Consider the following 15,596-nt stretch of genomic DNA (forward strand, 5'->3'; position numbering starts at 1 on the left):
TCTTATCCAAATAAGAGTAGGTAAAGTACAAAGGTAGAGTGTTGACTTTACCTTATTTTATGACACAAGCAACCCCATACCCACTCCATGATTAACCCACACTCCTCCCCACCATACCTTGTCACTTCCTTGTACTTTTTACCTCCCTCACAAGCCATCTCCATGTTTTGAGAGCTGGATATTCATCCTCTCTCCTCATTTTCTCTCATTTGTTCTCATTTCACAAGAAGATCAAACTCCTTTCTCTCTCACTTTCTCTCTCTAGAAATCCGAGATTCAAGGGCTGACCTTGAGTTTTTCCTCCACAATTGGTAAGCATAATTCATTTCCTTTATGATTATCTCAATTATTTCCACTCAAATCATGGATATCTTACTCAAACTCCATTATATTTGTGTTAGAGCTTCGAATCTTCAAGCGATTCTTCTAGTGTTCTTGGGTTGAACACTTCTCTTCTTCAACACTTATCTACTGAAATCACACAAGGTGAGTTCATACCCCTACATTTTCATGTTTTCTCAAGTTTTTAGGGGGGGGAATACAAGTTAAAACACCAAGAACATAACTAAAATTTTCTAACAGCTTTCATCAGAAAAGTTGGACTCCATTCACGGACTGTTTTGGACTTCTTAAACATTTTAGTTTTCAAAACTGTTTTAGGTGCATGTAGTTCCACTTCTTAGCTTTAAAATGGCTACTTGCACATCCCCATACGATTTTTCTACAATTTATGGTGATTTTTACAAAACTGCCTATCATTTCAAACACCAATCCGGACCAGTCTGTGATTATGGACTTTTTCACCTAAGTTACAGGTCATTAAAAATCATGAAAAAAATTATGATTAAACTAGACACATTTTGGGAACTCCCAGAATTTACGGATTTAGTTTTCGACTTCGTATGATTTTTCTATAAATTTTCAAAAACAGTGTAGAAAGGCTGAAAATTTGTTAACAGCTTGTAATTTTTACAACACTTTGTAATATGTTGAGCAAAGTGTATAATGTCAAGTTCTAAGTATTGAATGTGATACGTTGTAAATTTTATCATCATAAACTGAAAATAAGTCATTCATGATAAGATTATTCATTCATTTAGAACACGTATATATATATATATATATATATATATATATATATATATATATATATATATATATATATATATATAAACTATAATAAGCATAGTTTAATGGATTTCATAATCCTAACGCTTTTTCATAAAAGAGTTCTTATATATTACAAACGTTTTGGATAAAATTATAATAGGTATAGTTTTCGATACATCACATAACACACACGTACGAAAAGGGTACATTCATACAGAAAGGTTTTACACTCCCGCATACAACTTGTAAACTTGTTAACCTAGATTGTGAGACATTCTCTTTCCGTACGTCCGAGTGCGGAATATAAAATCCTGTACGTTATAATCAGAGTCTCCCGGAGGGAGAACGTGATAGTTGTATATAGATCTATATTGGGTTTGACACCCCACACCTTGCTGCTAGCTACAGTTGGACCTGCAGGTCTACGGGTGACAATTGTCATTTCAGTTTTTCGACGCCTGAGAAACGTCGTGGCAGGTTCATTTAGTCTTAAGTATGATTATAGCGGCTCACATAAGGATATAACAATACATAAAGTTTACGGGATTTTTATAAAACTTTAATGGGTTTTATGTCGATTTTAAAATCACTTTTATCTCAATAAGTACCGATATTACTGTCTACATTCGGTTTTTGGTATTTATGACTACACATCATTTGAAACCACATTTATAACTTTAAGTATAGACGATACTTGTTATTTTCTCGGTCCTGAGACTTAGGACTACATATACATTAAGTATTAACAAACATAAGAATTTGCGGGAACATCATTTAATTCAAGTGCGTTTATGTCAATTTAAGCACATTTTATTTTCCTTTAATAAGAAAGATTACTTATACATTTTGGTCGTCGGTTATGAGACTACGTTACATAAACCTTATAAAGAAAATATCGGATTTTCTGAATACGTATCATATCATTTTTACAAGGAAAACGGTCTATTTCTCCAATAAAATCTCTTATGAACTCACCAACCTTTGTGTTGACACTTTTCAAAACTACTTGTATTCTCAGGAATTCAGTGAACGATGTAATTCCTTTTGAAACATGTAATACAATCAACGATGTAACTTTTTAAATTATATTTATGATGGATGTGTTTGCTTTCTTTACTATTCAACTGTTATGATACTACAAGAAGTCATCCACCCTCGAACGATTCCGCCGTTCTGGTTTGAGGGTGTGACATAATGTCTTGACTTTTTTTTCAGATTATTATAGTCACCGGCTATTCAAAAAATATGCTACGCTCATATTTCTAGAATCTAAATTTTTTTCTTCGATTATACTTCACTAGATCGTAACATACATTAAGAAAGAGTGTTTATATGTAATAATAAAAAAAATGATTTGCTCATTCTAAATTCATATATTTTGAGTAACTAATGAATTAATTAACATAAGTTGAAAAGTTGTAAGCATTATGTAGTAAAAATATTTTAAGTAACTAATCCATTAAATATCATCAGATAAAAACTTGTGGGGGTTTCAAATGATTATACTTAAAGAAAATGAATAAATAAACAATTAAGTAGCTCTTAAACTAATTGAGTTTAAAAATACTTAAAGATAACATTAAATCAAAATTTAGATAAATATTTTATTTATGCGAACCTATGGGTAAAGACAGTCAAAATTATACGATTCTATATAACTTTTTATAACATAAGTCTTAAATGTCAAACCTTCTGGTAAACATCTATTTTATCATATTAGGTATATTTAACATCATATATATGTTTATATTTTGGACAATATAAATTTATTCATAGGCAACGCGCTGATGTTCGACTAGTATATTATAAACTAGAATAGGATAAAATTAAAGACTGAAAGAATAAAAGTAGCACATAGAAATGTTACACCAGTTTGATGTGAATTAATAGTATAACATCAAATTTAATGTTTTGTTAATCTGCTATATCAAATAATATATAAAATATAATAGGGTTAGAGATAACTCCATAGCATTTTTATATATCAAAAAAATGAGTTTGGATGTTAGGTTGTAGGATTGTTGCATCGGAAATTGGTTAAATTGTTGTTGGTAGTTTTGGTATTCTGGATAGTTTGGATTTTGGATTCCGGAGCAGAAAATAGAATATATTGGTTGGTTTTTACATTCGACAGTTGTAACTTTGGCTAGAACCTCATTGTTCGGATCTGTGATGACAATTCATATAGTGGAATTGGAGAGATGTGAAATGGAACTAGATAGGTGGAATGGAACTAGAGATAGAATCGAATTGGAGATAGAAAGGGGTGTGGTTTGTTTGTTGAGATATTTTAATTTATATAAGTAAAAGTTTAAAAAAATATGTTAAATGGTTAGAGAGCGAGAAGGAGGAGTTGCATTGAAGAGAGAGACAGAGAGAGAGAGAGAGAGAGAGGGAGCAGATTCACTGGTTGAGGAACCCGCCAAAGACTGAATCGGTGGTACATTGCCTCTCTCAGTTACGTTTCCCCGATGGTACTGCTACCTGAATTTCTTAAACCGTCGTCGACAGCCATAAGAAAATGAAATAGGCTACATTTCTTTAAAAAAATGATCAATTTTATATTATCCAGTAGGTATGAGCATGAGTCTGATTAGGTCGTTTTTGACTAAAATCTAACCCAACCGTATATGTTTTCTTTTTCGGTTGCAAAACTCATATGGGTTCGTTTTCTAATAGGTTAGATATTTTGGTTTTTCATTTTGGGTTAACGTGTGGTTTTCGTTTTTAAAACGAGGATTTTGATTTGAGTTTCACCAATTTTTCTTTTGACATGAATTTTCCAATTATAAATTTAGATGGGGTAAAGAGATCAATATTTGAAAGACTTATGGGGTTTTTGAGATTGTTTAATTAAGTTACTTATTAGCTTATTACGGTTTGGTATTTGTAATAAACACTTTTGAGTGTTTGGATTCCATTATTTTCTTTCTTCTTATTACGGTTTGGTAGGGATAATAAACACCTTTTAGTAAGTTGTTCTATTTTAAGGCCTTGTTTGATAAGCCTCTTACTGAGTCCAATAAGACGTCATCTCAGACTCGGTCCAAGTCAGAGCATTTGATAACACCCCGTTTAAGCTCTTACTCGGTCCACCTTGCTCTTACAGAGTCATTCTAAAACCGATGCTGACTGAGGAAAGAAACATATTTTCCCTTCTTAACCTTCTATTTCTTTCTTCTTGGACATGACTTCTCTTCGTCTTCTCCCTCTCAATTCGGTTCGGCTTCTAGCCACCTCCTCTGTAACATCCCAAAATCATGATAAAATTTTTCATTTTTCAAAGTAGGTAAAATTGTTGTTTCAATAAAAACTTAAGTCATAAGAAACCACGTATCAAATACAAGTATCTCAAAAATCAATGTATCATAAAATCTACAAAGCATATCATCGAAGGATGTGTACAATCACGCCTCTTCAACACTCGATTTCTAGGTATTTTACATTTTGACCCTTGCTATGAGAATTGTTTTTGAATTGGTCACAAATGGCATTTAAATGAAAAATGGGGGTTGTATGCATATGTTGGGCGTATGTGGTTAAGGGTCAAACCCTAACTTTTAGGGCTTTGACCCTATTTAAACATCCTTAAATCTTTGAGATCCCTTCATTCATCAGCCTCCATCCCCATTTTTGTCCCAAAGAAACCCTAATCCTTGTTTGTGCCTTTTAAGCTTGAAAGTGTGCTTTGTGGTATCCTTTAAAGAAGGAGAAAGAGAGGAGACCATCTTAGAAGAGTGAAGCACTTTGGATCCAAAAGCACATCACCATTTTGCATCACTTGGAGGTAAAAAGCTCCGATCGTGATAAATTTTTGCTTAGATCTTGTTAGCCATGGATTTGAGTTCATTTTGGTCCCATAAGCTTGATGTTTATAAGTATGGTTTACTCTAAATCATTTGGGTTGTCGTTTCAGACGTTTTGAAGAGTTTAGAGTCATAAAAATGTAATATTGATCCTTAGTTTCCCTCAATGCGTGCTCTTTAGTGGTTTAGGCCTTGTATTAAGTTAGGGTTTTGGTATTGGGCACTTAATAGTATGAGAGATCATAAAGTTGTAAACTTTACGATTAAGGACGCCATTTGAGGACTAGATCTGGATTTTTTACAAAATGACATAAGGGATTATGCTCTTAATTAAAGGAAAAGTTGGTTGGAACATCCGATAGGCGTACATTATGGTACATTATGGGTACGTGGTCAACAGCCTGTATTTTGCTCAAGAATCTAGTACACCGTGCGTACAAGCTATATACGTTGTGCATACTTAGTTAAGTTGACTCGGTTGACTTCTTTAACTTTTGACCTTGACCAGATTATGACCAAGTTTGACCTAGGGGTATATTTGGCTATTTTGAGTTGTGGTTGAGTTAACTATTTGGTGTATAGGTGACTGGTAGAGCTGATTCTCGGAGCAGTGTCCTGTTCAGCTATCTTTTCAGACTGAGAGGTGAGTCTCCTCATTGTTCTTGTAAGTCAAAGGCACTAATGCCGGCCTACTAGATTATGTCGTAGGATAGTATTCTTCTATGTGACTCTCACTAGTATGTGTATATGAGCTTGTTGTCTTCATGTGTGACAACCCGAAATTTCAAGCCAATGTAACGAAATCCAGTCGAACCTTGTAACCCGTTTTAAGTTAATAAAATATCTTCGAAAATAAAATGTTCAAAAAGTCTCCACTGGGTTGCCTAAATGATAGATATCGTGTCAAGTTTTTCAGAGATACCCAGAACACTCGAATCCGAGTTATAACGAAGACGTTATGACCAACCGAAGATTCGTGTAAAAACCGGTAAAACCCTGCTAAACATAAAAACACGAAGTTTCAATAAAACACTTTTTAGCCTTAGGTATCTATGTGAAAGTCATAGATAATGTTATACCATGATCATACATAAAAAGAACGTCCAAATCTGACTTTGTATGAAGAAAGTTATGATTTTTCTAAGTTCCGAAGTGGCAGTAGACAGCTAAAAACTCGAAACAGTGATTGAGTGATTTGCGGCCTACACAAATTAAACGAGAATCAAATATCTCGTCAATGGTAGCACAACGGTAAAAAGTCTGACAGAAACAGACACCGGATGAAGAAGTAATGGATTTTAAACGGACTTTTCGTGTCCCGGCCTATTAAAAATATATAATTAAAAATAAAGTCAAAATTTTCCGACGAAGTCTAAACGAGAGTTGTAGATTATATTCTCACCTACGCATGCATATAAAGAACGTCGAAAATGGAGCTCGTATGCGAAAGTTACGGAATTTACAAGTTCGAGACACACACACCAAGACGATTTACGCCCAACGTACCCTCGTACGCCCAGCGTACTCAGGTGCTAGGCCCCGGTTCGTCCATGTCGCCCCTACGCCTCTAATCCCTCCCATCAAATTCTTCGTCCTAGGATGCGGTAAGCCATGACGCATGCAAACGCGCTGCGTCACCTCGCTAGATACGCCCCGCGTACCAAGGGTTTCCAGCCCCTATATAAAGGGGTGTTAGGGTTCCGGGCAAAATTGCTCATTTTCTCTCCTTCTCTTGCGTTTTTACCCTGTTTTACGTAAAAGGAATATCCCGAAGTCCCGGTTTTCATACCCATGTCCCGAAGGAAGTTTTATGCTCCCGATATTCCCGAGAATCCCGAGAAATCCGCTTTCTCCTGACGAAGTTTTGCTCGGTTTTCGTCTCACCTTCTTCAATCTATCAGGTGAGTTCATACCCCTATAAATACGTTTTCAAATGTTTTGTAAATTCTTTTATACACTTTTAAGGGGGGGAATACAAGTACACACATGGTTATTCTCGTGTGAAAAACATCAATCTTTTGCTACACTTTTATTATATAAATATCAAACACTTTATTTATATTTTGAGTATAAATGTCCAATAATGTTATTACAAATGTTATACTTTACATACAAAGTTGACACTACACTAGGGTTTTATCATACAAACGAATCACACATTTGGAAAAATCTATAATAGGTATAGTTTACTAGATATTCATGAGATTTTACATACTATAAGTACTCTATCAAGGAAATACTTTCATATACAACAACAAATGGACTTTTCATACGTAAACCTATTTGATACTAAGTTTTGTGAGACATTCAACTTCACATATTTTCAAGTATGCATTTAAAGTCCTGTATTATATGTCATAATCTCTTGTAGGGAGAGCGTGACACTTGTGTATAGATCTATACAAGATTGACAATCCTGCACCTAAACTGTTAGCTACGGTTAGACCGGCAGGTCTGGGGTGACAAACGTCATAACATTCCAACGCCTGAAGAATGTTGTTACAGGGAGTCTGGGTCAATAGCATGGTTATAAAACTCACATGGAGTATTAAAAACACGTTGATTTACGGGGTTATCAAATGCCTTAGTGATTTTATACATACATAAATCTATTATTCTAGGCATGAAAAGCACTACTGCATTACAGTTTTGGAACTATTAAACTACCACACACTTATCGAAAAATATTGGATTTCTAGAAGAAAACATTCAAAAACAGTTGGGTCTTGGTAGAAGACTACTTTTATACTAGTAGGAAATATGAGATTTTCTAGGAGTTTTCAAACATCTACAAACAATTTCATTCGATTTTATACAAACATTGACATTAAATACTTATGAACTACCCAGCATAAATGCTAATCTACTCTTTCAAGTCTGCTTGTATTTCTTAGGGATTTAGTAATGCAGGTAAACTTCAGCTTTTAGAGAAGTGACACTAAGGCTTCAGTTTACAACTCATTTTGTCATCATATTATAATTTTTTTTAAACAAGTGTCATTCAACAATGTAACTTTTAAATTATATATATATATATATATATATATATATATATATATATATATATATATATATATATATATATATGATGTTGTTTCACTTTCTTTACTATGTATTCAACTGTTACGATACTACATGAAGTCATCCGCCCTCGAACGATTCCTCCGTTCTTGCTTGGGGGTGTGACAGATTGGTATCAGATCATTGTTTATAGTGAATCGAGTATATCAACACATAAAATATATACAAACTATAAACACAACGGAATTAAAATACTCTGACCAAGAGTTTATACTTTTAAATAATAAAATATTTAATCAAGTATACATACCTACATTCATACTAAAATCAGTGTCACTAGGATAGAACAAAAGTATTACGATTGTTGGGCAACACAATTAGGCTTAGTGACATATAGTAAAATATGGAAAGGATATAGCTTGATCAACTATATTTTCCGAGGAGTGACTAGCATGTGCCTAAGAGTGGTTGTGAGGTTGCAACAAGTTTACAAACTTACCAACACTACTACAATGAAAACATTAGAACAGAACAAAACCTAAAATACTGTAGAAGTATTTTGTGTTCCTATAATTACTTATTTGAGAACTAAAAAGGTCTTTATTGGTAGGTCAATAGTTGCTAAGTAGATACACTAAGGTTATATTGACTAGGATATCATAGACTTAGAATCTATGATCTTTGCTTTACTTCCTGTTCCTTGTTTGGTTGTGGATTTGGAGTTAGGGTCACTTATTCGAAGGTCTATCCTGTTTTTATTACATGTAACTGGTATGCACTATGCAGACATTGAAGTAACTAATAAAGATCATCTTATAATTATCTAATTAGTACGTCTATTAATTATTTCTTATACCCCTTTTCTCGCGTAGATATCATGGCTGGATTCCATCCCCACGACAACCCATACTTCCCAAAACCAAGGCAATGTTGGATGGCTTGAAGCAGAGCCAGAAGATGATCACCCAATCCCTTTGGATGATCACCTCACAGAAGGCTTCTCAGAGGATTCTGACTCCGAACCAGAAGTCAATAACCTACCCCCAGTGGCTCAAATCTCTAATGCTAACCCTCGTTCAGCATTTCAAGGTCCCACACCTCTGTGGGCAACAAACTTGAACAGATGGAGCCATGAACAGGGTCAACCCCTTCCATACAATGGAAACCGAAGCTTCTACAATCTGAGCGAGGGAGGCTCAGCAGATAGAGTCCTTCCTATATTGGTTTGCCGAATTTCCCGCATTGGCAAACAAGGAAGGGAAACTATCCATCGAACCGAGGAAAATGATGTGAACACCGGAGTCAATACAATTTGCATCCGACGGTTAGAATCAACTCATAGAAGAATGATAAATCAAAATGAAGCTTTGCAGAGAGAGCTGACTGCAACTCAAACTGAAGTCAGGGAACTTCGAGCACGCCAGGCAAGGTATGAATTGTGCATGCTCAAGATGGAGCGTCAAATAGCAGAACTCAAGTTTCATCCAACCAGTTCCCATAGCAAGTACAGGATACCCTACTCGCTCCTCCTTTTGGATTGTGGAATAACCTTCGTGCGTACTCAAAGTAGTACTCTTTTCGTGTAAATATTCCTATCTAGCAATTTCTGTTTCACTAAACCTCTATGCTGTCAAATTTTCCCTATATGGTATGTTGTAGGCCTACGCCAAGGTCAAGTTTTCCGAATTTTATGTAACTTCTATGATAGACTTCTTGCTTCTTTTAAAGCTCATCATTATTAATCCATGCTTTGGGCTATGTAAATAGTTTGTGTCATAAACTGTTATAGCAACTCACTACACTGTCCCTATCGATCTAATTTAGTGTAGTTCAATGTTATTGAACTCAACAACTCTGGCGAAGTCTTGCCACCATTTCATATGTAACCCTATAGCTAGAATTTCTTTCTCGCTATTCAAACAGACTCAATCCTTCGATAAATTCAACTTTTCTAACAGCTACAAAGTTTTAAGAAAGAGACAGTTACCATAGAATAACAAACCCTTACAAACTTCAACTAAGGGCAATCCAATCAATGACGGAGATTAAACATACCTGAGGAAAAGCAAGGACACGGTAAACATAGATATCAGACTATAGCAAATCAGTACCACTGAGGATAGGACAGATAAAAGAGGAAACCACTTGTGAAGCGTGCGAGGTGGTAGAGAACCTGATACGTCGGACTAATAAGTAATAATTATTATTACCAATTGAATTGGTAATTATATTACTCACGCTAAGAGATAGGTACATCACACCCTTCTTCATAACTCGAGATAGTAAGAAACATACCCTCTCCCAAAAACCCGTGAAACTAGATCGACTTAAGATTTCAATGTCCCTACCCTAAATTGTTAGAACTAAGCCTAAATACGATACCTATTTCAACCCTCAATCACAAATACATTATAAGGAATGTAAGTCGAAACATTAGAAACCGAATAACAAAATGAGGAACAAAGAAAGAACTTGTGTCCACATAACTCCGACCCAACACAACACTTCCACCACCGATGCTGGTGCAAGCCAAATATGTCATTCATGCGGTGAGGTAGGACATATCAAGAAGGATTGTCCAATAGCAAAGAACTTTAGTGCAGACGGGAAGATACTAAGGATCACTGCTGTAGGAGAGACTACTCCGGACCCACGTTGAAATACTAGGGCGTGTCGTTATAGTAGACTTATAAACTGTCAAAAACTAGTGCAACTCGAGTCATATCTTTTTGCGAGATCCCGTCAATCAAGGGACTCTCGTGCTGTGTGTACTTGCTTTTTTGTAGTACACCTTGTTCGCAGCAGTAGTCTTGTAGATAAAACTAAAGTACTGAAACCTTGTCAAAGTTGCACTGTTATGTTTTTGTAACACCTTTCTAAACTAGTCTAACGCCTTTTATTCCGAGTAGTCCGACGTTATCATTTAACTTGAGTCAATTCGATCCTCACAATGCCAGTTTCGTGCGTAAATTTCTTTTCCTCGTAATCGCCTTCCTAGCGAAGCCGTCATTCCATAACTCCCAGGTACTCATGCGTAGAGTATCTTATGTTTTGGATCCTTCCCAAAGAAACATCAGCAAACGTCCCCGGAATACCACTTGTACAGTACGTCAAGTTCAATCTGAAGACCCATACGGTTAAATCTATCGCTGAGGAATGTATACGCAAGGGTGGTATATAATCAAGGTTCTACAGGCTTAAAATTGATGATTCCACTTTAACTTCTTTTCCTTGTTTGGATGTGAGCTTAGAGAAGAATCATTTATTCGACGGCCTTTTCAATCTTAATTATATACGACTCATATACGTGGAGCTGTGATTGATGAACCAAATATGACTGCTAACATGAACTTTAGAACGGAGACTACTCAAGACTACGAGTGATCGCGCTACCATGCGAATAAACTTAGGAGCCAAACAAATGCCTTTCCCGCCGATCGGGACAAGAGATACGGATAGAACAGAAGTACCTATCCTTTTTCCTTACTTTATGAGTAATCGTACTTTCTTTTGGATTTTCTCCGACATCTTTCCAGAAGAACTTCCAGGATTAGCTCCTCGACGTCAAAGTCGAGTCCAGAATCGACTTAATTCCAGGGGCTACCCCAGTAGCCAAATCGCCCTATCGTCTAGCACCAGCTGAGATGCAAGAACTATCTGGTTAACTTAATGAACTACTCAGCAATGGCTTTATAAGACCAAGCCTCTCACCATGGGGAGCACCGGTCTTGTTCGTCAAGAAGAAATACGAATCGTTTCGTATGTGTATCGACTACGGGGAGCTCAACAAGCTTACCGTTAAGAATCGTTACACTCTTCCTCGCATAGATGATTTGTTCAACCAAATTCAAGGGGCGAGTTACTTTTCAAAGATAGATCTAAGATCCGGTAGTTACGAGTAATAGAGGAGGATGTCCCGAAGACATCCTTCCGAACTCGTTACGGACACTACGAATTTGAAGTGATGTCATTCGGATTGACCAATGCGACCGCAGTATTCATGGACTTAATGAATAGGGTATGACGTCCCTACATGGATCAGTTCATCATTGTCTTCATAGATGACATACTTATCTACTCTCGTAGTAAAGAAGAGCATAGTAAGCATCTACGTCAGATCTTGGAACCATTACAATCAGAGAAGCGCTACGTAAAGTTCTCTAAATGCGAATTTTGGATATGAACAGTCGAATTCCTGGGTCACGTTGTTAGTGAAGAGTGAATTCATGTGGACCCTTCCAAAATCAAAGCCATTGAGAACTGGTCAGCACAGAAGACGCCTACAGAAATTCGCCAATTTCAAGGCCTTGCTGGCTACTATCGTAGGTTCATTTAGAACTTCTCTCGAATCGCGAAACCTCTTACGACTTTGACCCAGAAGGGTGTGGCCCTTGACTGGGAAGAGGAGCAAGAGAAAGCGTTCCAAACGCAGAAGCGAGACTTATGCACCGCGCCGATACTATGCCTCCCAGAAGCAATAGAAGACTGTGTGGTCTACTACGATGCATCCAATCAAGGGCTCGGTTGTATTCTGATGCAACGAGGTCAGGTGATTGCCTATGCCTTCTGTCAACTTAAGACACTCGAAGCCGGCTATACAACACACGATCTGGAGTTAGGGGCAGTGGAAATTGCTCCAAAGGTCCAGAGATCATTTGGGAAATGACAGGGAAGATCTTTCAAATTCGTGAACGATTGAAAGCCTCTAGAGACCGACAGAAAAGCTACGTTGACAAGAGAATGAAACCTTTAGAATTCCAGGTAGGAGACCGCGTTCTTTCGAAAGTATCACCCTGGAAGGGCTTGATACGCTTCGTAAAGCATGGAAAGCTAAATCCAAGGTATATCGAACCATTCGAGATCCTTGCAAGGATCGGCCCGGTAGCATGCAAACTTCAACTACCATAGGAACTCAATAACGTACATCCTACCTTTCATGTGTCAAACTTGAAGAAATGTTTTTCTGATGAGACCCTCGTCGTCCCTCTAGACAAAATCGAAATCAACGAGAGTCTCCACTTTGTAGAAGAACCAATTGAGGTCATGGATAGGGAAATTAAAATAACAAAACAAAGTCGCATACCCATTGTGAAGGTCCACTAGAATGCAAAGCGGGGACGTGAATATACTGGGGAGCGCAAAGATCAGATGAAACAAAAGTACCCACATCTCTTTCCCTAATCCACAAATATTTACCTTACATTTAATTTCGGGACGAAATTCCGTCTAACGGGGGGATGATGTGACAACCCGAAATTTCAAGCCAATGTAACGAATTCCAGTCGAACCTTGTAACCCGTTTTAAGTTAATAAAATATCTTTGAAAATAAAATGTTCAAAAAGTCTCAATTGGGTTGTCTAAATGATAGATATCGTGTCAAGGTTTTCAGAGATATCCAGAACACTCAAATCCGAGTTATAACGAAGAAGTTATGACCAACCGAAGATTCGTGTAAAAACCGGTAAAACCCTGCTAAACATAAAACCACGAAGTTTCAATAAAACACTTTTTAGCCTTAGGTATCTAAGTGAAAGTCGTAGATAATTTTATACCATGATCATACATAAAAAGAATGTTCAAATATGACTTTGTATGAGGAAGTTATGATTTTTCTAAGTTCCGAAGTGGCAGTAGACAGCTAAAAACTCGAAACAGTGATTGAGTGATTTGTGGCCGACACAACCTAAACGAGAATCGAAGATCTCATCAATGGTAGCACAACGGTAAAAAGTGTAACACCAAAAATCAGGAAGACCAAGAGAAGAAAGGTTAAGCTCTAAATCAAGAGTCAACTCGTCGAGTCCAGGGAGGAACTCGACGAGTCGGAGTGGGATCCGGGTCATTGACTAAGTGACCGGCTCAGCGAGTCAACGAGTGGACTCGGCGATTTTGGTTTGGGCAAGAGAAGCCCTAATCCCTGAGCTTGTGCCCTATATAAAGCACAATATAACCCATCCTCAGCCTCTTTACTCCCCTTTTTAGTTCCAGAAACCCTAGAATTGAGTGAGCCTTCATTATTTGAGAGAATAAAGCCTTGGAGGAGAGAGTCTTGGAGAGGGGCTTGATGATCAATGGCTTTGCTACAAAGGAGTGGTGTAGATCCGGGATTTACTTCAGTTGGAGCTTTCATTTGAGGTAATAGTCTGTTGTTTGGGCTTATGTGCATCTAGATCTATCTTATGTTTGAGTTTTGGGCATTTTGAGTATGGGTGAGATCTATTTCGAGTTTGGAGTAGATCTGAGGTTGCTACCTCAGATCTAGGTTGGTAATAACCCAGAAAGTCATAAAGTTTAGGCCAATAAGTTTTTGGTGAAGCCCCTTTGTTACAAACCCTAGCCCTAGAGTGTTCTAAGCCTATAACTCCTTGGTTACACGTAAAGTTTGCCACTTTACGTGGGGGTTAGGCTCTAGAGGAATGGATCTATGGATTTGAGCCCCTGCATGGCTCGAAAAGCCACTATATGGATTAAGAACTGAAGAGACTCAGCGAGTCACATGGGTGTACTCGGCGAGTTGTATGAACATGAGCATGAACTCGGCGAGTTGGAAGAACAACTCGGCGAGTCTGTTGACGATTGCCCTGGACTCGGCGAGTCTGTTCTTGGACTCGGCGAGTCTGGTCGCAGAACCTCAAACCTTTTCTGGTTAAGCCTCGAATCAGTGAGATAGGAGGTAACTCAGTGAGTTGAGCAGGATGGGACTCGGAGATCGATGAACTCGACGAGTCTTGGGGTGACTCGGCGAGTTGAGTCGCATTATGAGAGTTTCGGAATATAAGGACTCGACGATTCAATGGGCTGACTCGACGAGTAGAGTCAGTCTGGAGGGTTGACTTTGACCAGGACTTTGACGTTGACCAGAGTTGACTTAGTTTGACTGTTGAATGGCAGTTTGGGACTAAGTGTTATAATTGGTATTAGTAGATCAGGGAGTCATTTGAGTAGCAGTGCGGGAGTTGTCGGATAGCAGTCAGCAAGGTATCAGTAAGAACTCCAGCAGTGTAGGTGAGTTACCTTCCAGTAGCGGTGGGTCTATGGCCACAATGTCGGCCCACCAGTAGGAGTTGTATGTTAGATGATTGTCTTCGTGATATCATCTAGGTTTGCTACTACCTGATATGTTATATGCTAGCTTGATGTGTTATAGTAGTAGAATTCGGTTGTTAGGACCGAAGGGTAGTCAGACACCCCAGATACATCTGACAGTATGTGATGTCATGATTATATGCTAGCATGATCTGAGATATGTGTTAGGGGTAGTAGGAAGGGAACAGACCCCGAGTCTGGTGGTTAGGACCGAAGGGTAGTCAGACACCCCAGATATGTCTAATAGTATGTTATGTTATGATATGTGATAGTAGTAGTGGTAGGGGTGAAACAGTCCCCAAGGTTCGGTTGTTAAGACCGAAGGGTGGTCGGCACCCCAGAATGGCTGCACGGGTAGGACGGCACCCAGAATGGACGCACGGGTAGGTCGGCACCCCAGAATGGCCGTACCGGGTAGGTCGGGCACCCCAGAAATACCTAACAAGTATGGTATGTTATATGATTGTACGGTATGTGGTAGTTTGGGGGAGCTCACTAAGCTTCATGCTTACGGTTTCAGTTTTTGGTTTCAGGTACTCAGTTTTCAAAGAGGAGCTCGGAGAGGTTGCAGT

This window comes from Lactuca serriola, chromosome 3 (assembly GCF_051521515.1).
Source record: "Lactuca serriola cultivar US96UC23 chromosome 3, Lser_US96UC23_V15, whole genome shotgun sequence".
In the NCBI taxonomy this organism is placed as follows: Eukaryota; Viridiplantae; Streptophyta; class Magnoliopsida; order Asterales; family Asteraceae; genus Lactuca; species Lactuca serriola.